This window comes from Cyprinus carpio, chromosome B25 (assembly GCF_018340385.1).
Source record: "Cyprinus carpio isolate SPL01 chromosome B25, ASM1834038v1, whole genome shotgun sequence".
In the NCBI taxonomy this organism is placed as follows: domain Eukaryota; kingdom Metazoa; phylum Chordata; class Actinopteri; order Cypriniformes; family Cyprinidae; genus Cyprinus; species Cyprinus carpio.
The window spans coordinates 24,233,769-24,260,498 of record NC_056621.1 but is presented as its reverse complement, the minus strand read 5'-3'; the positions used below and the strand labels follow the sequence as shown (position 1 = coordinate 24,260,498).

General features: G+C 40.5%; 1 pseudogene; it reads left to right on the top strand.

The window, feature by feature from the left end:
• Window positions 1–23,298, top strand: part of LOC122133882 — a 25,982-nt pseudogene extending 2,684 nt beyond the window's left edge.
• The last annotated feature ends 3,432 nt before the right edge of the window (window positions 23,299–26,730 follow it).

Below are 26,730 nucleotides of genomic sequence, written 5' to 3'. Positions count from 1 at the left end.
TAACTCACTGTAAATTTTTTAATGGTTTTTAAAGATGGTACAATGTTATATCATAATGTTATTATTGTTTTACCTCCTCCTTTTATCTCATTTCACAATTACATTCAGTTCGCAATCCGTCCCTTTGCGGGACATAATTTAACACGCGACTGATCTCCAGGTTAACGCCGCCCCGCGGGCGGCGTGTATTACCCATTTTGGTTGTTCATCATCTGTATATCCTCAGCTGCACTCAGCGTGGGATCAGCTAAGCAGGTATGACGGAGCGCTGCGGATATCAGCCCTTCTTTTTGGAAGGCCAAACAAAGTTGTTTTGCTTTCAATGATGAAACACAGCCGCCTCCACAACATGGCGGCAACAACAAAACTAGAGTGAGAGTAAAAGTTACTACTTCTTTCTTGCTGAACATTTAAGCGGTGTTATGCAAATCTACCCACACAGTGATGCAGAGATGTTAGAACAAGCCGCTTTAGGAGGGCTTGACGAGTGTTAACTTTTATAAGGAATATCTCTTTGGATTTGAGACTTTAGTCTTTACAACTCTTTTACAGATCTTCTTATGCACCAAGAGCTTGTAACACTCCAAAGATAAAGAAAAACATCTAATGTTATATCAGTAAAGAACTATGACAATAAAAAGTAGATTTTTCATAGTGTCGTGTACCTTTTCCTCCATGTCCATATGCGTAAGGCACCTCCGCTATGACAGGCACGCGAGCCAAGCTGGTTTTAAAACATGTTTAATTTGTCCCTGCTTCTACGCCCCCGCTTTTTTCAATAAATATTCTGTCATTCACAAACATCATCAATCATCATTTGCTAAGCAAAACTATTTTTTTTTGTCCTTAATTTGATGACAAATATTTTATATATCTACAAATATAATAATTCATGCCATCTTTTAAAATGCTTGATGAATTCAGTATATTTCCCAAATATTAGTGCTATCCAAATGATATCTTAACAAAGATAATAATACATGTAGTGCAATAAATGAAAAGTTTAATCTGGAGACCAGCTTACATCGATCGCTAACAATGCTCTCTCATGGGACCTAACCTAGTGACGTCACTTGAGGATGGGCCCACAACGTTTCTGGGATACTGATCAACCTGGTCGCACGCGTTCAAACAAGGCCCCCTGAGGAATAAAGGATTTCCGAGAGAGTCCACTGTGTGGCACTTTCGGTTTCGTTCGGGCTCCCATGATCCTTTTCCACAGATTCTTTGCATGATGCACATGGAACACACAACACTAATAATAAAACCAAAATAAATACAACACCAGATACTTATTCCACAGAAAAAATCAAAAAACGCACATATCATAACGTGTACATTACATAATTGTGTAGATTTATATAAAAAAAAAAAACAATGCGACACAATGTTTTTTTGTGTCCAACTTGTCTATTTTGTAATACTTATTAATAGTATATATAATGATCTTTTTTTTAATTTCTGAACAAAATGTACCTGAAAATGAGTCTGTCAAAGTCAGATCTGTTGTGACAAGCACGTGGTCCGTTAATGTCACTAAAACAAATTCATAAGTACTGTTTAAACATACCTGGCAATAATATACTCTGATCTCTGATTCTTTGAATCCATGACGGAGCGGCGCGTACTGTGTGGGCACCTGAGGGATAGACAGCGCAGAAAACACACTTTCCAGACGACCAGGTTGTATTGGTGGTCCTCCTACAGAAATGAAGTTCATTCCCTTTGAAGTGATTGAGACAATATGGGATGCATACGGCCGAACTCAAACTATAGAATGCAGCGGCTTCCTCACGTTGAACTAAATGTGTCGTGTACGGCAGTGCAGTTTGGCTCTGGCCATCTTTTAAATCATATCTGCACGGCCCTAATTCAGCACCTCTTTAACTCATAACAAGCAGATGCACAAGTGCAAAACAAAAAAAAAAAAAAAAAAAAAAAAACAGAGGGTACTCAGGGGCGTAGCATCGGGCTCCGCACGCTGCACTATGGACCCCCGGGCAGCTATGGGGCGGCGCTGAGTCCCAGCGGAAAAGCTTAATACAATCAAAGCGAGGGAATGATTCCTAGCACTGCAACGGGTAATGGACCTTTGTCCGACTCCTTATCGAATATCAGACATTTTAGTCCCAATTCGACAGTGATCGCCGATCTATTTTTCTCCAACTCCCGCAACCTTATCACTCTCTCGCCCATTTAAAAGAGAACACACACTGCTTTTTGCAGCCGTTTTGTCAGAGCAGCGCCCTTTAACGATTCATTTCAGTTGTTGGTTTTAATGGCTGCGCAAGTGGCATAAAGTTTCTGCCAAATTCTTTCTTATTAAAGTTAAATCATTAGAAATATGTTTTTTGGAACATGCAACAATTAGTCATTCAGGTTTTTTTGATCTTTTTTAAATCCATACGTAGTTGTTATACAATCACAATAACTCACCGCCCGTATATCAATGATGTTCGACTTAACAAAATAGTCAACGGAGATCACTAAAAGCAATACACATAGCAAGAGGTGTGTTGAACGTGCACAGCATGATGTCAGACAAGCTGGTAATATACATCTAGTCTCTCCCTGTCACCCCGTGGTGATGATGATCATAGACAGACTGCAGACTGTCGCTTCACTCAGTGGCTGGATGTCTAAGTGGTCCCTCAGAATACAAGTGTCTCTCAATAGACAATTGGACAAAAAGCTTTTGGGGCAGCAGACCTGACCTGTTGAAAAAAGTAATGGTGCGTGTCCAGTCCCTCCCTGGGGGTGGTGTCCGGCTCTGATGCACCTCATAAGTGTGACTCCGACCGTAGAGTAAAATGTACATGACAAACTGGGACTGGGGCCCAGGTAAGAGCAGACATAACCACTTGTGGCTATACCCACGCCGGTCACTGCCTACGCATCCTCCACTAAAACAAGCAATCCGGTTAATCTCTCCAGCAAAAAACTAGAGAACCACATCTCCAATTAATTAAACAAGACCCTATTCGAGATTGTGTCTGAATAAAAATAAAAGATAATAACATTAAATAATATAACAACCACCAATTAACAGCAACATAGTTAAAAAACGTTCAAAAACCTGTCGAACAATACAGATGCAATGTTAAAGAGTAATACACACAGAGAAAAAATCATTGAATAAACTTGAAGAATATTCAGTGCCCCTTTCCTAACGAAATCACCAGATGTAAATACTGATCACTTACAGAACAAGGATCCAACATGATACCATGATCAATTGAAAAAGAACCTGGACTGAATAAAGAGAAAACGGTAAACTTAAAAAAAAGCGAAAAAACACCCCCCACGACTTGATCTGTTGCGCGGCATCTTCGTGCCGGCAAAAATTCGACACCCCAAAAATAAAAGAAAACCAGAAGATGAAAGAGGAACGCGGAAGGGGTTGGTATACAAATAAACAAAGAAGTGTTTCAGAAAAAAAAAAAACAGGACCACAGAGTCGGGCAACTAAGAACCCTATTCAAAAAACGACCTGTTCAGGTCCTAACAACCAACACGTACTCACAAAAACAAGACTAGAACTTCCACACCGGCAGACCAACTAGTCTCTGAACCCGCTACAGGAACACCCATCACGCTCCTCTCAGGTCACAAAACGCTGGACTGTATGATAGAACCGTTTAACAAAGCAAAGTTCCCACTAAGGGAGTAGAAAAAGCGTCAAAAACAACAAGGAACTTTGCTCCCAAAAGAAAAAAAAACGAACCATGTAATGGTCGGCAGCGAGACTGTCGGGTCGGCGGCTGCTCAGACTGAGACACTTTCTTTCGTCCCTGTTTAATCTAGATGAAAACACACACCTCTTCTTTTGGCCAAGCAGTCAATAATGCATCTCATAATTTTTGGACTGGCAGTTATATCTGATCAAATCCATTAATTATATTCTTTTAGCTTGGGTTAAACTAATATTAATTTTACGTCGGCTGCGTAACAGCAGCTACGCTAATTATGTCCCGGCTTGCTCTTTTTGTTTTCTCTCTGTTTCTGCCTCAGTGATGTTACACTCCCGGTGGTAACTAGGATTTACAACAAGTCCAGTCTGGATCCAGAACACCTGAGAAGTCGAGATGCCACCCCTCAGAGGACCTCAGATGATGCTAACCCAGGAGACAACATACAGAACTACCACATTTCTGCTAAAGTTTGATTGCATAAATGCCTGTTATGTTGTTAATAGTGTAATCGTTCTGTTTGTTTAACGTCTTTATTCTTAGATTTTTCTGAACATTTCCTTGCCATATGCAACATTAAACTGACAGTCATCACTGATACGCTTACTACTAACAATTGCAGAAACTTACTGTTTCTGTAAAGTTGCTTTGCAATGATTTGTGTAATCGTAAAAAGGTGCTATACAAATAAAACTTGAATGAATTGAATTGAAGAACTCAATCTTTGTGCGACCAATGGAAGGAGATTAAATCCTAATAAAAAGAACATATTCATTCGATGCTCAGACAGTGACAAAGGGAACATTCAATGTTTCGCTCGTTAGACTACTTTTTGATTTCTAACTGACCCTATTTCCAAGAATAATAACTGTGTCAATATGACACCTATCATTATTCTCAGATCTCAACGGTCCAGTTTCATTAATTTTATATAAGGCAGAAAGGTTGTATGAACAAAACATATCACTGGCGCCTTAAATCCATTCCAAAATGGTTACATGACCCCCAGATTTTTATAAAATACATAGAGGGAACAGATTGACAACTTCTTTAAAGAAAATACAGGATGAAACGTCAGCTGCCACAAGGTGGGAAGCATTCAAAGGCATATTTAAGAGGTCAGATAAGCTCCTATATACAGCTGACAAAAAAACACAAATTTAAAATTAGAATTAAACACCTACTAGAAAAAGAAAGAAATTACAATGGAAGAGATAAAGGACATATTTCAAGTAATACAGATTAAAATTAATAATAAAAACTTATTAACGTAAGAGCCCCATATAATGCTCTCACCATAACAAAAGCTGGAAAATAGCTTTAAATTATATTAAAACAATCCTTCTATGAGCAGGGTGAGAAAAAGCAGGGAAGCTGTTAGCATGGCAGATTAAAAAGACTAGACACAGCAAACAGGCTATTAATAATTATTCAAAGTGAAAAGAAGCGGAGTAGTAACATGCTAACCCCTTTTTAGAAAATAAAAATAATATTTTTGTCTCATTTTATAGACGATTTATATAACTCTGAATCGGAACACATATATTGAAGACCTCTCAAAATCATTTTCTCAAGGTGATTTGCAGATTCCACTTGTAGTCCAAGAAGATAAAAACCAGAAAGGGTTTTTTAGACCAATAGATTCAGAGAAAAATAAAATCTTTAGAATCTATAACAAACTACTAAAAAACTGGTAAAAAACAGCCGGTCCTGATGGTCTACCGATGAACATATATAAATTGTTTAAAGATAGAGGAGTTAGTTGACCCCTTGAAGGGAAATGTATGAAGAGTCATTTCAAAATGGTTATTTGCCACCCATGCTAAGAACAGCTTTTAATAACTTTAATTTTGAAACCTGTTCAAAATCTGTGCCTACTAAATGTGCGTCATACAGACCAATTTCCTTACGTAAGACAGTACGCGAAGTTTCATTGCCCAAAATCTTGGCAATCCAAGATTAGAAAAAATGTCTTCCCATCTATTATAAAGGCAATGAACCAAAAAACAACCAGGATTTATTAAGGATGGTCAGACTGAGTCACTAGTACCATAATATTAGACGACGTCTTAAAAATATTTTGTATGAGAAAAAGAGAAAGGTCACTGACACATGTATGGCTATACTTAGACGCAGGAAAAAGGTTTCGATAGGGTGGACGTGCATTTATATTAAGGAGATTTTGACTCCGCCTCGCGGCACAGACCGCGTACTGACGCCGCCCTCATTTTTTTCGGCTAAGTCCGTTTCGGATTGATTGACCGATTCTTATATTTTAAACACAATGGCTGATGTGAGAACCTCAACCATAATACTATCAAAAAACTTGGCAATATCTATATAGAGGCACGCGCCAAGGATGCCCTTTGTCACCAATGCTGTTATATTTTAGCATATAGAACCCTTAGCTGAGTCGCAATTATGAAGTAATCCTATCATAAAAGGAATCAAAATGGGAAAATCGTGAACATCGAATAGCTCTATATGCAGATGACACTATTCTTTTTTCTTACAAAGCGAATGACAGATCATATTCCAGCATTGCTTAAACTAATTGATAGATTCGGAAAGTTTTCTGGTTATAAAATTAAAACCACTACATCATCAATACTTTTTTTAAATACTCAAGAAAGACATAAAACCACCCAATTAAAACACCCTTTTATAAATTTCAGTAAATGGTTTTAATTACTTTAGGGATAATGATTAACCCTACAACTGACAAACTTAAGCCCTGCTAATTATAATCAGCCGTCTAACAAAAGTTTAATGAATCCTTAGCACAGATGGTCTTCCCTACCTAGTTTCCATGATAAAACATTATAAGATTAAACTATCCCCAAATTCTGTATCTATTTCGTTCTATTCCACTCCTTACCTCCATTAGGGTTTTTTCCCAATTGAATAAGAAGAAATAGCTAAACTTCATTTGGAAATAAAAGACGTTGCAAATGAAAGACTCGGCCTAACCACAAAACTTTTATACCTCCCATATGACAGAGGGGGGCTACGTCTACCTTACAGTCGTGGCCAAAAAGTTTTTGAGATTGACATAAATATTGGAAATTGGAAAAAGTGCGTGCTTATAGTTTTCTATAATAGCAATTTGCATATACTCCCAGAATGTTATGAAGAGTGATCAGATGAATTGCATAGTCCTTCTTTGCCATGAAATATTCACTTAATTCAAAAAAAACCTTCTCCACTGCATTTTCATTGCTGTCATTAAAGGAAGACCTGCTGAGATCATTTCAGTAATCATCTTGTAAACTCAGGTGAGAATGTTGACGAGCACAAGGCTGGAGATCATTATGTCAGGCTGATTGGGTTAGAGATGGCAGACTGGACATGTTAAAAAGGAGGGTTGCTGCTTGAAATCATTGTTCTTCCATTGTTAAACATGGTGACCTGCAAAGAAAACGCGTGCAGCCATCATTGCGTTGCATAAAAATGGCTTCACAGTGCAAGGATATTGTGGATACTAAGATTGCACCTAAATCAACAATTTATAGGTTCATCAAGAACTTCAAGGAAAGAGGTTCAATTCTTGTAAAGAAGGCTTCAGGGCATCCAAGAAAGTCCAGCAAGCGCCAGGATAGTCTCCTTAAAGAGGATTCAGCTGCGGGATCGGGAGTGCCACCAGTGCAGAGCTGCTCAGGAATGGCAGCAGGCAGGTGTGAGCGCATCTGCATGCACAGTGAGGCCAAGACTTTTTGGAATATGGCCTGGTGTCAAGAAGGGCAGCAAAGAAGCCACTTCTCTCCAAAAAAAAAACATCAAGGACAGATTGATCTTCTGCAGAAAGTATAGTGAATGGACTGCTGAGGACTGGGGCAAAAGTCATATTCTCCGATGAAAGCCCCTTTCGATTGTTTGGGGCATCTGGAAAAAGGGGCTTGTCCGGAGAAGAAAAAGGTGAGCGCTACCATCAGTCCTGTGTCATGCCAACAGTAAAGGCATCGATGACACCATTCATTGTGTGGGATGCTTCTCATCCAAGGGAGTGGGCTCACTCACAATTCTGCCCAAAAAAACACAGCCATGAATAAAGAATGGTACCAAAACACCCTCCCAACAGCAACTTCTTCCAACAATCCAACAACAGTTTGGTGAAGAACAATGCATTTTCCAGCACGATGGAGCACCGTGCCATAAGGCAAAAGTGATTAACTAAGTGGCTCGGGGACCAGAATGTTGAAATTTTGGGTCCATGGCCTGGAAACTCCCCAGATCTTAATCCCATTGAGAAACTTGTGGTCAATCCTCAAGAGGCGGGTGGACAAACAAAAACCCACTAATTTGACAAAACTCCAAGAAGTTATTATGAAAGAATTGGGTTGCTATCAGTCAGGATTTGGCCCAGGAAGTTGTATTGAGAAGCATATGCCCAGTCGAATTGCAGAGGTCCTGAAAAAGAAGGGCCAACACTGCAAATACTGACTCTTTGCATAAATGTGTCATGTAGATGTCGATAAAAGCCTTTGAAACGTATGGAAGTGCTTGTAATTATATTTGTCAGTACATCACAGAAAAACAAACTGAAACCAAAGATCTAAAAGCAGTTTAGCAGCAAACTTTTTGAAAAACTAATATTTATGTAATTCTCAAAACTTTTGGCACAGATGACTTGTATTTGTTGCACAGTGCGTAGGATAGTTGGGTCTGCCTAATTGGATAATGCCACCTACTGGGTATTTTCACAACTCGCAAATTTACGCCTGGGTAGAAGTAGAATCAATGGCACACAAAAAAACATATGAAACATGGCTTTTATATGTATAGACTTATACAAGAATCTGAAAAAGGACATAAAAAATCCAAATTGTGTAGAAAATACTTGTAATAGTTTGGAAGAAGCACAACGTATATTGGGAGAAGTCCAGTCTCTCTCTCATTTTGCCCCAGTTGGGGAAACACAAGGACTTTGATTCAAGGAAAAAATTACTCCGGTTTTTAAACAATGGGCATTAAAAGGTATCCCAAAAGATATGGCGGACCTATTGGAGGGCGATACGCTTAGGACAGTTCAATAAAACTCAGGGGATGAAATTCTGGAATTCAGTTACGGACACACATTTTTTAAATACTTACAAGTTCGCAACTACATCAGAGTCAAACAACATTCAATTGTCCAGAACCATTGATAACGAATTCATGAACAAAGTTATGTTTAATGAGGATCTAAGTACAATAACAAAATTACACTGCTGTATTCTAAAGTTGGGTAATAGCTTAAAAGATATCATCTAAATCTAAGAGAATTTGCCTTGGAGCGTCCAGGATTTGAAGTACGAAAAAAACTTTTTTTTGCAGATCAGAATGGAAGTGAGTTTGTGTCAGAGTCCAGAATGGCAATCAATATACTAGATTTAAACTGCTTCAATACAACGTGGACTAATGCGCACTTACATCAACCTGAAAAATTGAGAGGACAAAATTAAACTCATAATATTCCAGATGTTTGCTTTAAATGTCAAAAATACAAGGTATGCTTTTTCACTGTGTTTGGAATGTGATGTTTATTCGTGTTATTCAGGCATTCTGGCAAAAAGTGATAGCATTAATCTCTTCAATTATTTTAAAACCAATGCCAGTAACTCCTGAAATATGTGTATTAGGTCTATTCCTGTTGATATATGCAGTATCAAACACCAAATTATAAATGATTGACATCTGGTTAGTTCTCAGCTTCAGCTGTCTGTGTTTGGAGTTCTTGGCTGGGGTGTGTTTGTGTCGATGTTGGACAGTGTTATTCCTGTTCCTTCTTGCACCCTGCTGTTGGTTTGTGATTCGTTAGTCTCCGTGTAGCTTTTGTTTTCTTGTAGAATCTTATCTTACTATACACATCTCTGTTGTTTTGAAAGTGATAAAATATAAACTTAATTCCCACCATATTTCTGATCTGATTATCAATCTAATCTAGATTAATTGTCGATCGTTCACTTTTATTTTAAATGCGCGAGTGCAGTGCACTCGCATCGCGTTAGCACTCGTTTAAGATTGTCACATTGTGTTTTCCCATTCGTGCCTGATCGCTGTTTCTTCTCCTCCTCTCTCTCTCTCTCGTTACTCTCTCTTTCGCGTTTTCACAAGTTCCTCAAACAACTGTGTTCCGAATCTTTCATCAAGATGAGAATGGGGCTCTCCTGCTATGTATTTGCAGCTTGCTTGCCACATGTATAGTTTATCTATCTCTGTCGGTGATGAGGGATTCACATGTGGATAACTGCAGGAAAAGTAGTTAGGCTGAGCAGAGAAGATTTCAGAATTAGAGACACGCATCCAAACTTTAAGCATCGTGTGACCGGAGAACATGTTGAGGGACTAGATGAGACAGCTTGGAGGGAGTTTCTAGCTCCAGGGAGTCCTGTACATTGTTCGGTTCCGGGAACAGGGCCCTTGCCAGCAGGGCAATCTGGTGTGACTGTGAGGCTAGCAATAGTCGTGGGTTCTAAACACCACTCTTCGTTCCGATCTCAAACATTAAAAACAGGTTCTCCCCACTTCAGGTGATGCACCCACTGAGCAACCTGATGAAAGTGCTCTAGTTATTGGCGATCAATTGTACAGAACGTGAATATAGAGACACCAGCCACACCATGTCGCAACCTTTGGACAGAAAGCCAGGAGCGCCTGGATATCTTGGCAATATTAAAAGTGCTGGCTAATTGCTCTTAAATGTAAATACAGTAAAGATTGTTATTCACCGCTGGTGCTGTGTAATGATGTTCGACTTCCCCAGTCGGAGATCACTAAAATAACATTTAAAGAGGGCTGTGGTTTGTGTGATTGAACTTGCAAGCATGAATCGTCAGGACACGTAATATGCTCTGGTTCCTCCCTGCTATCCTGTGGTTGATGAGATACATAGCAGATTGGAGTCATCACTCAATGGCTGGATGGTCTATAGTGGTGCCGCCGAATACATAGGTTTTCAGACAATTGGAACAACTTTTAGCTGTTTGGGGTGGCAGGACCTGACTGTGAAAAGAGAATGGTCTCATCCTCCCTGGGGTGGTGGTTGCTCCGCTTCTTTTCTAGAAATATGGGCACATAGTCTTAGAGTTGTACTTTACTAACTGGGGCCCAGGTCAGGAGCAGGAAAGACTGGCTAAAAAACCGAGTCGTCTGCTAGCCGCTCCAGTCACAGAAGTCAGTTAATTTCTCAGCACATTAGAGACTCCTTTCACCTAGATATCACACAACGAGACTGTGTCTGTTTCCCCGGGCTAGAAATACAAAAAACGTCCAAACCAAATTTAATGAGCAACAATTTAATGAGGTTCAACAAATAATAAAGCTTGGCTTATGGAATATCACGTCCTTTTTCTACGAAAGCACTTTTTTGTAAAATAATATGATCACTGATCATAATCTAGATGTGCTCTATTTGACAGATACCCTGGCTAAAAACTGATGATACATTCATTTTTAAATGAGTGCTACACCCCAAGATTACTGTATAAACATGGCCCCGTCCAAAACGGTTCAAAAGGGGGTGGGGGGGGGGTGTTGCTTCAATTTAACGACCAATGTTTTCAGTATTTCTCAGAGGGCAGGCGGGGACTTCAAGTTATAACTCATTGACAGTATTGGTGGCTAATATAACATTAGTCCAGAAAACACATACTGTTAATGATAAATCCCCTGTGATGTTTGGTGACTGGCTACTGGATATACAGGCCACCAGTGGCCACCATACGACTTTATTAAAGAGTTTGTGTGATTTTATATCTCAAGTTAGTACTGGTGCAGATATAAGTTTTAAGCTGGTGATTTTAATATCCATGTTGATAATGAAAAAGATGCATTGGGATCAGCATTTATAGACATTCTGGACTCTATGGGGGTTAGACAACACGAGTCTCAGGACTACTCATTGTCGAAATTCATACTCCTATGATTTAATACTGTCACATGGATTGAGGTTGATGGTGTTAAAATTATGCAGTATACGTGATGATATCTCAGATCATTATTAGAGTGTTTGTACAACACTTCATATAGCTAAAACTGTAATATGTCTAATTTCTTGTTACAAGTATGGATCAGAACCATACACTTCTACCACAAAAGACTGCTTTTGTAAGTAATCTCTGATGTATCAAATTTTTTTAGCATATCTAAAACCTCCCGAACAACTTGATGATGTAACATGAAACTATGGACTCCTCTCTTCTCTAGCGTTTTAAATACAAGTTGCTCCTTTTTACGCTTAAGGAAGATTAAGGAAAACAGCTCCTGACACCGTGGTATTAATGAGCACACTCGCAACCCTAAAGAGAGCAGCCTGGGAGGAAACTGGAGCGCAGATGGAACGGAAAATCAAAACTAGAAGTAAGTTTCTCCTCCAGACAATCCTGCGTAGACGCATTAAGATATTCGCAGTATTCTCTTTATAGTTGGTAACTGCTAGAATCTCTCTGGTTTATTTTAGTCTGTTCACTTTAGATCATGCAAAACACATTGAGATTACAGCTCAATACCCCCCCACGCTGGCTATTAACTTTCTCACACCTACAGTTGGCCTTTTATTATTTTCTACATGTTAAATTTTAACTACCCACGTTCATCCAACAAGTGTTGGAACATTCTCCCAACATCACAGCAAGGAATGACGTATGGAATCTACTTTACTTCTAAAAAAACGATATTATTAGAGATAAACTGGTAACCATGCAGCCGCACCTGTCTAAGCTACAGTTATCGCATAAAACAGGGCATGAGTAGATCCCCTGGAGGAACATCATTCTCACTTTGTCTCTTTTACTATAGGAGGAGGAAAAGAATGGTAATAAACTTGTGAAATCATGCCTAAACCAAACAACATGTATTGTTCGACCCTAAAAGAGGTGCCTTCCAGAAGTCAAAGATTCCTTCTGACTATTATTAATCCTCATTGGTATTAGGATATGTCCCCAAAAACTTCAAACTGCGCTGTTATTAAGCCCTCTCATTCAAAAAACCACAACTTGAACCCAAAAGAGACTAGGTTAATTATGTAGACTGAATCTCGAATCTCCCATTTTCTGTCCAAGATACTAGAATAGAAAAGGTTAGTATCCTCCAAATTATGTTCCGTCTTAGAGAAAAAAAATGGTATCTGTGAGGACTTCCAGTCAGGATTTAGACCCGTAGCATCGTAATGAGACTGCATATCCTTAGAGTTACAAAATGACAGCTACTTATCATCTGATCGTGGTTGTAATTATCTCTATTAGTGCATTGGATCTTTGTAGTGCTGTGTTCGGACACTCACTGACCACAACAGTTCTTTTGCAGAGAATAGAAAACTTTGTCTGGCATTCAATGGAAGTACATTTAGCATGGTTTAAAATCATAGTATATGAAGTCACCATCAATTCGTCGAGTGTGAATGATAGAGGTATTCATATCGATCACAAGTGCACGGGCCATGGAATAACTCAACGGGTCAGTACTAGGGACGTTTACTCTCGCCCACCCGCCTCCGCCACCCATGGTTACACTTGTGGAGATATATTCAGGAAACAACGGGGTTAGCTTTCGCACATGCTGTGCTGATTGCATTACTACGCTCTTTTATTCTTCATGGCCCGGGGAAAACATACACAAATTGAAAAACTACCGGAATGGCATGGTCAATATACAAAAAATGGGATGACGAGTAACATTCTTACTGGCTACAATTCTTGAACACCAAACAAGACGGTGTAATTATGAGGGACCTGAAAAGCTCTGGCATGTAATAACTTAGAACGCTGTGTAAGGACTTGATGGGCCTGACTGCTGTCAATTCTTAATTCATCAGTTAGGAACGCTAGGTGTGCATATTTGATCACAATCTTTCCTTTGAACAGCCACATTTTCTAGCATTTGTTAAAACGCGCATTTTTTCCATCTCAAAAACTATATCTAATATTACGGAACTATCCTCTCAGTATGTCAAATGCAGAAATGTTAATCCAGCATTTCTGACCTCAAGGTTAGATTATTGTAATGCTTTATTGGGTGGTTTTCTCTACACACATTAGTAAAAACAAAACTCAAAGTTAGCCAAAAAATGCAGCCGCTAGCGTTCTTACTAGAACAGGAAGTATGACCATATTAGCCTGGCTCCTGTCAACACTGCACTGGCTCACCTAATCAACAATCGTATAGATCTTTAAAATCGCACTTATTCCTTTATAAAGCCTGGAATGGTTTAGCACCTCAGTATGTGAATGAGCTCTTTTGTTTCATTAATAATCCTCCACGTCCGAACCTGCGTTTCTCAAAACTCTGGCAATTGGCTAATACCAGATTATCAAAATATCCTTGTTCAGATTTAAGCACCTAAAACTCTGGGAATAACCTACCTACCATTGTTAGGGGGCAGACACACTCTTGCAGTTTAAATCTAGATTAAAGACCTATCTCTTTAACCTGGCTTACCAGACCAGGACAACTAGAGCCCCAGAGACAGATCCCCTGTAAAGACCTTGTCTCAGACGATCACCGGAACAAAGGACAACAGGGAAAAAGATGCTTCTTCTGCACAATTGCTGTGCTGCAGCCTGGAATTGAAACTGCTGGTTTCGTCTGGTCCGAGGAGAACCTGGACCCCAGGACTAAGCATCGGTGTCTCACAAGGTTTTTTCTTTCATCTTTCTGTCACCGATGGAGTTTTTTGGTCCTTGCCAGACTTGAGCGATATGGCGGGGCTTAGTTGGGTGACATTGCATTACAGCAATATCGTTGACTTGATTGCACAAGTATTGCACAGATACTATTTAATACTGAATTCTCGAGCTGCATGTGACCCATCACTGAATTCAATGCATGAACTGTCTTTGTACTGTCATTGTGCCTTACTGATTTTTCACACTGTTTCCTTAATTAATGTTTGTTCAGTTGCGTTGGACGCAATCATTTTTGTCTAAAGCACTATATAAAATAAAGGGGGGCTGACTTGAATTGACTTGGATAATTATTGAAAATACAATAATATACTAATATGCCCGTGATACAGAGGCCTCGGTAAAAAACTTGTCGATGAGCATAAAAAAGCTTCAGCTTTACGTGTAATGTCTATTTATTCCAAAAATGTTTTAACTTATGGCTGGCGTAAAATACATATTATATGCCATTCATTCTATAAGGGCAGTGTTCCCACAGGGATGCGACAGGGCCGGAGGAGTCAGCCTATGGTTAAAACTGACACTACTCAGCCTGCTTTAGCAGGCTAGCATAAAATCTTGTAACATTGCATATCAAGGAATTCAGTAATTTCAGTGTCAAATTAAGAAATTAAAATAAAAATCATTATTTTTCTGGGGACGTTTAACCTGACAGGGCCTGACCCAGCGTTAGATCGTCCTCCTCCATAAAATAAACATTAACAGATCCAATTGACAGAATTCAACATGGATCAAGTGTCAGCGTCACATCAGTCAAATGATTTTCACTTCCTTTGGGTCATACCTTTAAAGACGCATTACCCACAGTTTAGGGTTGAGTTTTATGTAAACTTGACAGGACAGACCGAAAACATGGGGACAGGGTCGTGAAAGGGACTTTATGTATAATTTCGCTGTTTTTAATTAGTTGATGTGAATGATAACAAACTTAACTTGTTGATTGATGGAGGTTTTTTTTTTGAACTAAAGTTTTTAGCAAAACAAAAAACTATGAAAGCTGTAGGTTCCAATTTGGCTGCGGGAAAAGGACAAGAAGTCAGGATGTTTGTCATTTTCAAAAGTGTTTTTATAAATTAACAATATCTGAAGAACCTGAATGAAGGACATATTCCTTTCCAGAACAAATCACGATGAAATTCATACTCATCGGTCAGTTTTAGACATTTTTTGGATGTTAATACTTTTTATTCACTGTAACAACGTCAAGGACAGATAATAGCATTTCTGCTAGAATGTACCAACTGCCATGTGAAGGCAGAGATGACCGGACTTGATGAAATTAAATGGAATGATCCCAGGAAAAGTTATTGTAAGAATAGACCTAAAGTGCCGTGGCAGAGCCAGAGGGGGTCCAGGGTTGACAATCTGATCGCGCCACCCCAGGTGCCACATGAACAGCAGAAAGAAAATACATACACTACAGTGTCATTAAAACTAGTGAGAAAAAATGTAATGCCCAAAAATGACATTTTAATAGTTACTCCTCATTGCCTTTTTTATTATAATTAATAAAACGATTAGTATAGCATTATAACGTTATTATAAAAATTGTCTAATATGAACGTGTTATACACAAACATTGTCAGTGTTCCCTGTATAGTTTAGTTTAGAAAAATTGCGGAAAAATACTACAGGGACCCATTACCAGTAAAAAAGATTTTTACTGTTTCTTTTCCGAATGATTTTTAAACCTTCGTCTGCTCACCAAGCCTGCATGGTTTATTTGATCCCAACATGTAAGCAGCCAAGCAAACGTCATACTGTGGAACTAGTTTTTACTATTTAAAATAAACTGCTGTCTATTGAATATATTTTAAATGTATTTTATTCCTGTGATTTCAAAACTGAATTTAAGCATTCAATTACTCCAATCACATGATCCTTCAGAAAGCATTCCACTATTCTGATTCGCTCTGCTTATTATTATCTTATTATTTATTATATTATTATTATTAAGTCGAAGTGATAAACAGGCCTGAGGGTACGAAGGTGCTTTCAGGTGTCTCTGTGATGCATTAGAACAAAGCTTAGCCAGAAACAGCCTTCTAGGACTGAAATAGAAATCTTTTGTAACTATTTATTTCAGATTTCTGTATCAGAATCACATTTTGAATCTCACACTTTAACACCCGTCCGCTTTGTTAAATATAAAGTAGTTAATTTATATATTGCCCATTTTTTATGCCAGGTTGGAGTTATACACTGATTTTCTGTCATGGGACCTCCCTGAATTTAGCCTTGGCCACACACCCATGTATAAAACTCTAGCTCCGCCGCTGTAATGCACTGCGGCAGGATGTGTAGTAAAAAGATGCGATCCGAATATTGTCTGGCATGAAAGGTTTCGAAGAGTAGAGTTGTAGCTAGCTTACCACAAGGCTGGCCCCGGTAGAGCACAGGCATCAGAAACGCAAACCCAACGAAAGAAGAAGCCAGCACATGACGTCATGGTGACGTCACCGGCGGACGCAAACGCTCACCCCGGAATAAGCGAGGAACAGCAACGCTCAGCAAAAGTGGAGAAACATAAACAAACAAATCGAGGAGCTAGAAAACCATCAGATTAAACCAGCCAGAGCGTATACAGCGCCAAGCGGACATCAAACATGGACGGTAGGAGCTACTCTCACTCGCTCGATGTCTCTTAAACACCGAGTTATCGATTCACTGACCTTCTTATGGATGGAGTAATTTGATAAGTTTGTCCTACATTGAAATCATTATAAATAACTTATTACGGCTTGATCTGATGGCTGGTGTGTTTAATTACTCTAGTACTGCTGTTGTGTGTGATTATGAAACTGTTTGCGTCATGGTGAGCTGATCTCTGGTGTGTTTCTCGCACAAGACACACTATTCCAGCCTGAAGGTGACTATGTGTTTCTGTCTTCCCTCACTTGTGGACGCGCTCTCCATCCCCCAGTCTGTGTGTTTCCTGCTCTCCCCCTCCACTGTGGACTAGCGCTCTCGTCTGATCTATGTGTGTTTCTGTCTTCCCCTCACTGTGTAGGCGCGCTCTCGTCTGATCTATGTGTGTTTTCTATCTTCCCCTCACTGTGGACGCGCAACGCTCTCGTCTGATCTATGTGTGTTTCTGTCTCCCCTCACTGTGGACGCGCGCTCACAGTCGTCTGATCTGTGTGTTTCTATCTCCCCTCTACTGTGGACGCTAGCTCTGCGTCTGATCTATGTGTGGTTTCTGTCTTCCCCCCTCACTGTGAGACAGCGCGTCTCGTCTGAGTCTGTGTGTTTTTCTGTCTTCCCCTCACTGTAGGAACGCTCGTCTCCTCCCTCGTCTATCGTGTGTTTCTATCTTCCCCTCACTGTGGACATTTGCGCTCTCGTCGTCTGATCTATGTGGCGTTTCTATCTTCCCCTCCTGTGGACCTTGCAGCTCTCGTCAGTCGATCTATATGTATTCTATCTTCCCCTCACTGTGGTGCATCTCGTCTCAATCTATGTGTACGTCTATCTTCCCCTCACTATGTGGATCCTAGCTCACTTCCCCATTCTATGTATATCTGACTCTCCATGTGTGTGTCATTTTCCCTCTCATTCTCCCTGGTCCTATCCCTCACTATTTCTCTCCCCTCGCATACAGACTCTCTGATCCTATGGGTGTTTTTCTTCTGTCTTCCCCTCGACTGTGGAAGCGCTCTAAAACCTACTGTCATCGTGAGTCTTTATGTATGTTTCTGTCTTCCCCCCTCCCTGTAGCGCACTCCTTTTTGGTCCTCAAGGTGTTTCGGCGTCTTCGCTTTTTCTGTCTTCCCCTCCCCTGTGGGCCTTCGCCTCTCTCATCTCGATCTATGTATTTCTGTCTTCCCCTCTTTCACTGTGGGCTTACTCGCTACGAGGGGCCCAATCTGCTGTCTGTGTTTCTGTGCTTCCCCTCACCTTAGACGCGCTCTCGTCTTATCTTTGTGTGTTTCTGTCTCCCTCACTGTGGACGCGCTCTCGTCTGATCTATGGGTGTTTTCTGTCCTTCACTCGACGTGTGATAGCACCCTAATGCCATGCTCTGTCTGGTGTTCGGTCTTCCCGGGGGGGGGACGCGCCTCCCGCCGATGGTAAAGTTACGTGTGGTCTATCTGTTGTTTTCTGTCTTCCCTCTCACTGTTGGACCATGTCGAGCTCCTCGTCTGATCTATGTTGTTTCTGTCCTCCCCCTCACGTGGGACCGCTCTCGTCTGATCTATGTGTTTTTATTCTGTCTTCCCCTCACTGTGGACCGCGCTCTCTGTCTGATCTATGTGTGTTTTCTGTCCTTCCCTCACTGTGGACCGCGCTCCTCGTCTGATCTGTGTGTTTCTGTCTCCCCCCTCACTGTGTACGCGCTCTCGTCTGATCATATGTGCGTTGCTGTCTCCCTCATCTGTGAGCCCTCGCTCCTTCCAGTCTGTCGTTTGTTTTCGGTCTTCCCTCACTGCTGTGGACGCGCTCTCGTCTGATCTTATGTTGTTTCTGTCTTCCCCTCCTGTGGACTTGCTCTCTCGTCTGAATCTTTGTGGTTTTTCTGTCTGTCTTCTCCCGCACTGTGGACGGCGCGCTCTCGTCTGATCTATGTGTGTTTCTGTCTTCCCTCACTGTGGACGCGCTCTCGTCTGATCTGTGTGTGTTGGGTTCTGTCTTCCCTCACTGTGGAGGACAGCGCTCGTTCTGTCTGATCTATTGCGTTTCTGTCTTCCCTCACTGTGAACGCTCTCGCTGATCTTTGTGTGTTTTCTGCTCTCCCCTCACTGTGGCACTCAGCTCGGAGTCGGCTGATCTATGTGTGTTTCTTGTCTTCCCTCACTGTGGACGGCGCCTCATCGTCTGGAGTCTATGTGTTTTGTCGTCTCCCCCTCATAGTGGGACGCGTCTCGTCTGAAATCTATGTGTGTTTCTGTCTTCCTCACTGTGACGCGTCCTCAGCTGATCTAACTAGTTTGTTTTCTGTCTTCCCTCACTGTGGGACAGCGCTCCCACTCCGTCGATCTGTGTGTTTCTGTCTCCCCTCACGTGTGGACTCCTCTCGTCTGATCTATGTGCGTTTCTGTCTCCCCTCCCTGTGGACTGTCGCTTCGGTCTGATCTCTGTGGTTTTTGCTTGTCTTCCCTCACTTGACGCGCTCATACTCTTCGTATATGTGTTTTCTGTCCTTCCCGCACGTGTGGACGCGCTCTTATCTGCTCTGCTGTTTGTTTTTTCTTCTGTCTTCCCTCCTGTGGACCCTCTGCTCTGATCTATGTTGTGTTCTGTCCTTCCCCTATCACTTGTGGACGGAAAAAAAAAAAAGGCGCTTCAATGGGGGAGATCGGGGGCGGTGTGTTCGGGGGTGATCTGGTTTGTGTGTTCTTATCGTCCCCTCACGGTGTGGACGGCGCTCGGTCGTCTGATCTACTGGTGGGTTGGGGTTTCTGTCCTTCCCTCTACTGTGGACCGTTCCTCGTCTGATCTGGTGTGTGTTTTCTGTCTTTCCCCTCCTGTGGACGCGCTCTATCCGTCTGATCTATGGCGGTCTGTCTCCCCTCACTGTGACGTCTCTCTCCGTCTGATCTGTGTTTTTCTGTCTTCCCCTCACTGTGGACGCGCTCTCGTGTGCTGCCTCTCTATGTATGTGTGTTTCTGTCTTCCCTCACTGTGGACGCGCTCTCAGGCTGATCTATGTGTGTTTTCTGTCTTCCCTCAACTCGTGACGCCTCTGTCGTCTGATCTATTAGTGTAATTTCTGTCTCCCCTCACTGTGGACCAGCTCTATCGCCTGATTCATGTGGGTTTCTGGGCTTCCCATCACTGGTGGACCGCGCTCATCGTCTGATCTTTGTGTTCGTGTCTTCCACTCACTTGGACGGAAGTTATCGGCGCTCGGTGAGGGCAGTCCTCAATCTGGAATCGGTGAACTCTTATGTCGTTCTCTGGTCGTGGTTCCTTTCTCTCCTTCACTCCAAGTGCACTGGAGGCGAACTGCCCAAGAGGCAGAGCAGGACTGCCAGAGACTCGAGCAAGCTAAAGTGAAGTAAGGTACGGGAGAGCACTTGTTCCTGGAGATTTTGATGGATCTCATGACTCCGGTATGCTTTCAACCCTGGTTCAGTCGCATTGCTCATGACAGGCTAGGCCGACGAAGTCTTCCCAGAGCACTAGTAGATTTCAGGCAGTGTTTTTCAGTCCTCTGTCGTCTCACTATGATGATATTGCTAGGAGACTACATGAATTTCATCTCGCTAGCCAGCTGCTGAGAGAGTCACTTCATTAGCCTGTTATTACCGGTTAATTCTGACAAACTACACCCCGGCATATCCCATAACACGATGTCCAGACTTCGCCAAGTTCCCCGCTTCACTGCAAACCCGTCAAAATCAAAAGTTTGACAGAGTTAAACACATGAAGAAACGGTGTCAGAAAATATATCACTGTTTAGCTGTCTTAAGACTCAAATGTTCTAACAATGACTACCTACTAATAATATTAATAAATCTTTATTTTAAAGAGATTATTTTTCATTTTAACAGTAAAAACGTCGTTGTCTGCAAGCACTTTGTTTGCCAAAAGATTAAAAGGTTTTTTTTTCATTTGGATAGGATTAAATTTAGGATTTTTAATTAAATTGAAATGTTTTTAATGCCTTCATCTGATTACCAGAAAATTAAGAAAAACAATTTATATTGGCCCTATTATTGTTTTAAAAAAGGACCCTATACAAAAACGCAAAGGTTTAAAATACAGGCCTCGTTGACTCTTAATTCTTTTTATAATATTCGACCATTTGTAAACTGATGTTCCCCCCCCCCCCCCCCCCCACTGTTCACTTTTAGAATATCAATAGCATTTGTATTACAACTATGTTAATTGAATGTAATATATTATATATATATAGATATATATAGTATCTATACTATATATATTATATATATTATAGATCTATATCCTATATATATATATATATAATTATTTTTTTTTTTTTTAAATCGAGAATCGAACCAAGAATCAAATGGAGAGCTTGTGAATCGAATCGGCGACATCTGAAATCTATCCCCAGCCCTAATTAATGTTGATAATTGCAGTGAGATGTTTGTGCTGCACACAGAGATGTGATCTGATCATCATCAGTCGTCTTGGATTCATATGAAGAAACAGAACAAACTGAGGACAGACTCAATCCAGAAGAAACTGTGTCTCCGAGACGCTTCAAGAAACCTTCCCATGCAAAGCTCCTGAGAAACTCTGCTCAAGTGCACCGAGGACAAAAGCTGCTTTAAACACAGAGCACGTGCCACCAAATGAATGATTTCACACACTACAGCACAAGATAGAAATACTGGACTTAAAACCAGTTTTTAGCTGCTGAAAACACTAGTGCTCTAATGAATTTGGGCCAGCAGTGTAAAAGAAGTTTCAACTTGTTTACGTGTGGTGTGTGTGTGTGTTGTGTGTGTGTGTGTGTGGGGCTCTGCAGGCGCTCCAGCAGGAAGAACGTGTAGTGTGCGCCGTGTGTACGCAGAGAATGCCCATTCGCAAGAAGAACGAGGGTCTGAACTGGCTGCGCATGGCGTCTCGCGTGGACGCCGTGGCGCCTCGAAGGTCCAGGACGGCCGTGACCATGAAGGGGGTTAGAGACGACGACTGCGTCCCGATCGCTATGATCAGCATCCCGAGGACTGATCTGATTCTTAATCCCGCTTTATTTCTGAAGGTGGCGAAGAACATGAAGCAGGTGACTAAGGCTCTGGACAAGGCTCTGAGCTCCATGGACCGGCAGAAGGTGTCGGCCGTCATGGACAAGTTTTGAGACGCAGGTGCAGAACCTGGACGTTGCACACCTCGGTGAGTGCTCTGCTCCTTCATTATCCTTTTTCTCGTGCACGTGTGGTCTCTGAGAGCCGCTGGTGTGTGCAGGTGATGGAGGACTCCATGAGCTCTGCCACCACGCTGACCACGCCGCAGGAGCAGGTGGACGATCTGATCCTGCAGATCGCGGAGGAGAGCGGCCTGGAGGTGCAGGACCAGCTCAGTCAGCTGCCCGCCGGAGCCCCTCGGCGCTGGGAGAGACCTCAGTGCACTCGCAGGAGAGGGAGGACCAGCTCTCCAGACGGTACGCTCAGCCACTCACATTACATCACAACAGTTTGAAGCGGGGGGTGCGATGTATATCATCTGCCATGATACCGAGATATTATCGAGTCTATCACAAAAACCAAATGAAACACACCTACAGAGCGGGATGACGTCTAGTAGGTTAGACTAGTGCATGCGTCTATTAAAACACATTTAGAATGATCACAGAAGTCAAGATATGGAGCAGAAAAGTATGTATTTATATTATATAGTTAATATCAGACCAAGAGCACCATTTTCTTTTCTCCAAAAATCAGCATGATCACATATGTGATATTGATTTTATGCAACAGTTCAATAAACTGAAGGTTAATATTAAGAGACTGACGTTTCAGACACCATATTGCCTGTTTTTGCTCAAAGCCACGGCACTGTTTTGAGTCTCTCGCAATGACTCACTTATTAACAGTGACTTGCTGCCACCTACTGGCAGTTTTAATTTCACATTTAAAGTATCTTTTCATTTTTAAAATAATTTCAAATATCAGTTATGTTTAAAAGATGGTGTACACTTTTATAAAAAATGCCTTTATGATGGTAAAAATGCCCATAAAAGGTAACGATCAGTTTGGAAAAGGTTAATTTCAATCACTGCTGTGAACTGATCACCACACAGAGTATGAAGAATATCAAAACTGTAGAAGTCATACTAGCACAATAACACACTCACACAAAACATGGTGTGACTGTGGTTCTGGATAAAATCCCAGAGAACATGGAGATGTGTGTTTTTGGTCCTGCTCTGAAGCGTGTGCTGCGTGTGCCTGACTGATGCTGATGATGTTGTGTTACAGGTTGGCAGCTTTACGTAACTGATGGCGTTCAAACTTTTCCTGCGTGGAGGACTTTATCAGATTTTTTATAACCTGCTCCATTTTGTGAACATTATCTCCCACACTTTACGATGAACACAAGCACTCTTTATTTCTGTGTCTCTATCATCAAACGTGACTGTGTCTGTGGAAAGAGCACAAGTCCTGTCTCCTCTTTATGTCTGGAAGAGAAAGCTCAGGAAGCTGGTTTCTGCTCTACGGTTGAGAAGTTTGTGGTGTAGTGTGTGTACAGCACACGTGTGTGATTAGGTGCTTCTTGTGTTCAGTGCCTCAGGAGTCTATGAATCCACACACACACACACACACACACACACTATAGTGTAATGGAGATCAGCTCGGTGTAGGTTTAGATCACTCTCTGCAGGTGGTTTTCTTGTGTGCATTTATCATGTAAATAAATCAAATAATTCTGATATTAGCTCTGACACAGATCTTGTTTGGCATATTCCAGTGCCTTCTCATTCTCAGGCATCCTAGCCGGTTAAATAACATTTGAGATGATGTTCATCTCTGTGAAGGCTGTCGGTGACACTGCTCTGTCATCACAGCACAACAGCACCGTTTACACAGGGGATGGCATACAGTGATCTTAGATGACTGAGAAGCTGAAATCAGAGTGTTTTATTTGGGATATGCCTCTTCTAGTTATTCATGCGGTAAATAACTAGATGTTAGAAATTGTCCACTACACATACATGTTTTATTACTGTTACTGTATGTTTATTGAATGCAAGTACATAATAAATTTTCTGATCTTTCATCTGAATGTTTGTATTTGTTCTTATCACTTAATAAAACTATGCTTTTTAAAATGTTTTTTGAAAGAAGTCTCTTCTGCTCACCAAGGCTTCATTTATTCAAGCAAAATACAGTAAAACAGTACATTTGTGAAATATTAGTACAGTGTAAAGCAGCTGTTTTCTGTGTGAATCTCTGTTAAACTGTAATGTATTTCTGTGATGCACAGCTGTATTTTCAGCATCATTACTCCAGTCTTCAGTGTCACATGATCTTCAGAAATCATTCTAATATGCTATCTTACTGCTCAACAAACATTTCTGATTCATTTGTCAAATGAATAATTATCATGTTAAATATTATCATCATGTAGTAATGTGTTGATTCATTTAGACCGGTGGCCCCCGCTTCTACATTTAAGACACATCTAGTGCCTTGAAACAGTGTCAACATAATGATAAAGTTACACAATATGAGGGTAAATGTCAACATGGACATACACACTGTAACAACTAAAGGTTCCTGGAGGCTCCTTTTGGGGTTCTTCACGTCGCCACACCGGAGGAACCTCTGTAGAGCCGTTCTAAAAGAGGTGGCTCTCTGAGCAACTTTAACGGCTCCTGGAGGAACCCTTTTATTAAGAAAAGAAAAAAAATATTTTAAATTTTAATAAAATAAAACAAATGCATATAAAACATTGTTTATTGATAAACAACAACAATATCCATAGTTTCAAATAAATAATCACCTTCAGTAGTCAGTACTGCACATCACAATCCCATTCAGGGAAACATCAGTGTTAATGCGGTTATAACAACAAAACATAAAACATTTACGCCTTGACAAAACTGTAAACAAATAAATGTGACTCAAGTATCTGAGAACTTTTAAAAAATGTACTTAAAACATAATACAATTTAAATTAATAAAATAAAATACAAATTTTAGTAAAATTTTATGTACAGTGCAATCAATAGTAACATTTTCTTTTCTGTTCTAAATGGAGGTCACTGATTGGGAAAATTCACACAGGACATTTTAAGAAATCGATAAGCCTCAAGATGTGTGTAGTTTAATAAGCCTTTTTCACATTTCCGTGTTTCTCAGCAGCAGAAGTCGTCATAGTTGGGTAAACCTCGAGAGCAGTGAATCAGAGCCTAACACAAAAATATATATTTTGCATTCACATTTACTCAAATAGCAAAAGAAAGACTCTGTGATAGCCCTTTCACGACTTTCAATCAAAGGAAAAAAACTGACAGAGACTGATAACAGCAGTCAGAAGTGAGGACGATGTCTGATATAAATCAAAGTAAAGCGTTATAAATGTACATGTAATGAAAATGTACATAAATGGGTTTTTTTTAATCAAAATATACGAAAATTGTGAGGATTGACGATGCTGATGACCGCTGAAAGACATCATCAGTGTTGTGAAAATGGTCCATGATCTCCTCCTGAATGCCCAGCAGATACAGCAGAAAAAGAGTGCACTTTAGTGTACTTTTAACTGCTTTTCTGTATAATGTTGAACAGAACATAGGCACTCATAGTAAGATGAGCTCATGTCGGCAGATTGGGTATGACACAGGTATTACAAGGAGAAGGTAACTTTTCAGGACATTACCCCATGTCCCCACTTTCCAAAAGCATAGAAATCACACAGAATGGAGTGTATTGAAAATCTGAAATAGCACAAAGTTTCCTGTGAGGGCTAGGGCTAGGTGTAGGGCCACAGAATATACAGTTTGTACAGTATAAAAACCATTACACCTATTGGATGTCCCCACTTTTAAAAAAGTGCAAACCTGTGTGTGTGCACTATATAGTTTGTATACACACATGCACAAACTCAGACTGACCTCATTTATCATATCCAGTCCAGCACAGCAGGATCATCATGTAACAGGCAGGGCAAGGCTAGGATTTCTCAGAAGATAATAATGAAAAAAAGAAAAGAACTGTTAATAAGCTATAAATAATTGAATATTTTTAGAAGGGGTTCTGGTGTGTCTCTTATTTACACACCTTCAAAAGATGGGTAGGTCCAGAGAGGTCTTTTTTTTGTCAGATAGCATCAGACATCAGCAACTGTGCACTGCCTCACATCTGAGGTGTCCACTACAGAGCCATATTCATGAAACATATGCAGAACACATTTCTTTATTACCTGCTGAATATAAAAAGAATACATGGATCATTTTTTAACGGTTTCATTCAGTTCAGTGTAACAGTGTATACAGTCATATATATATTTTGGATTAGGCCAAGCTGAAACACTATTTCAGTTATTTCAATGTCAAATAAACTAATAAATAAATACTTACATAGTGCTGCTCTGTGAACCCTTTGAGATTTTAAGAGAGCTCATGTATACTGGATTTTCTGAGGAGAGATAAAAAACAAAAAATAATTGTAAAATTTTAGTTGTATATACTGTGGCTGGTTTGTAGATTTTGTATGTCCTTTTGATATTTTATTTTTATTTATTCATTTGTTATGACTGCCAATTCTGACTGTGAACAGAACAAGTGTGACCATTTTTAAAACCATTTAGTCTTTTCTAATCATACAAGTTCAGACGGCAAGTCCCACAAAAGTCATTACGTTCCATCACATTCCAATAAAGTAAATATTAATAATGTTAATAATAATAATAATAATAATAATAATAATAATCAGTCATATTTCATTTTTGTCACATGAATCTCTGGG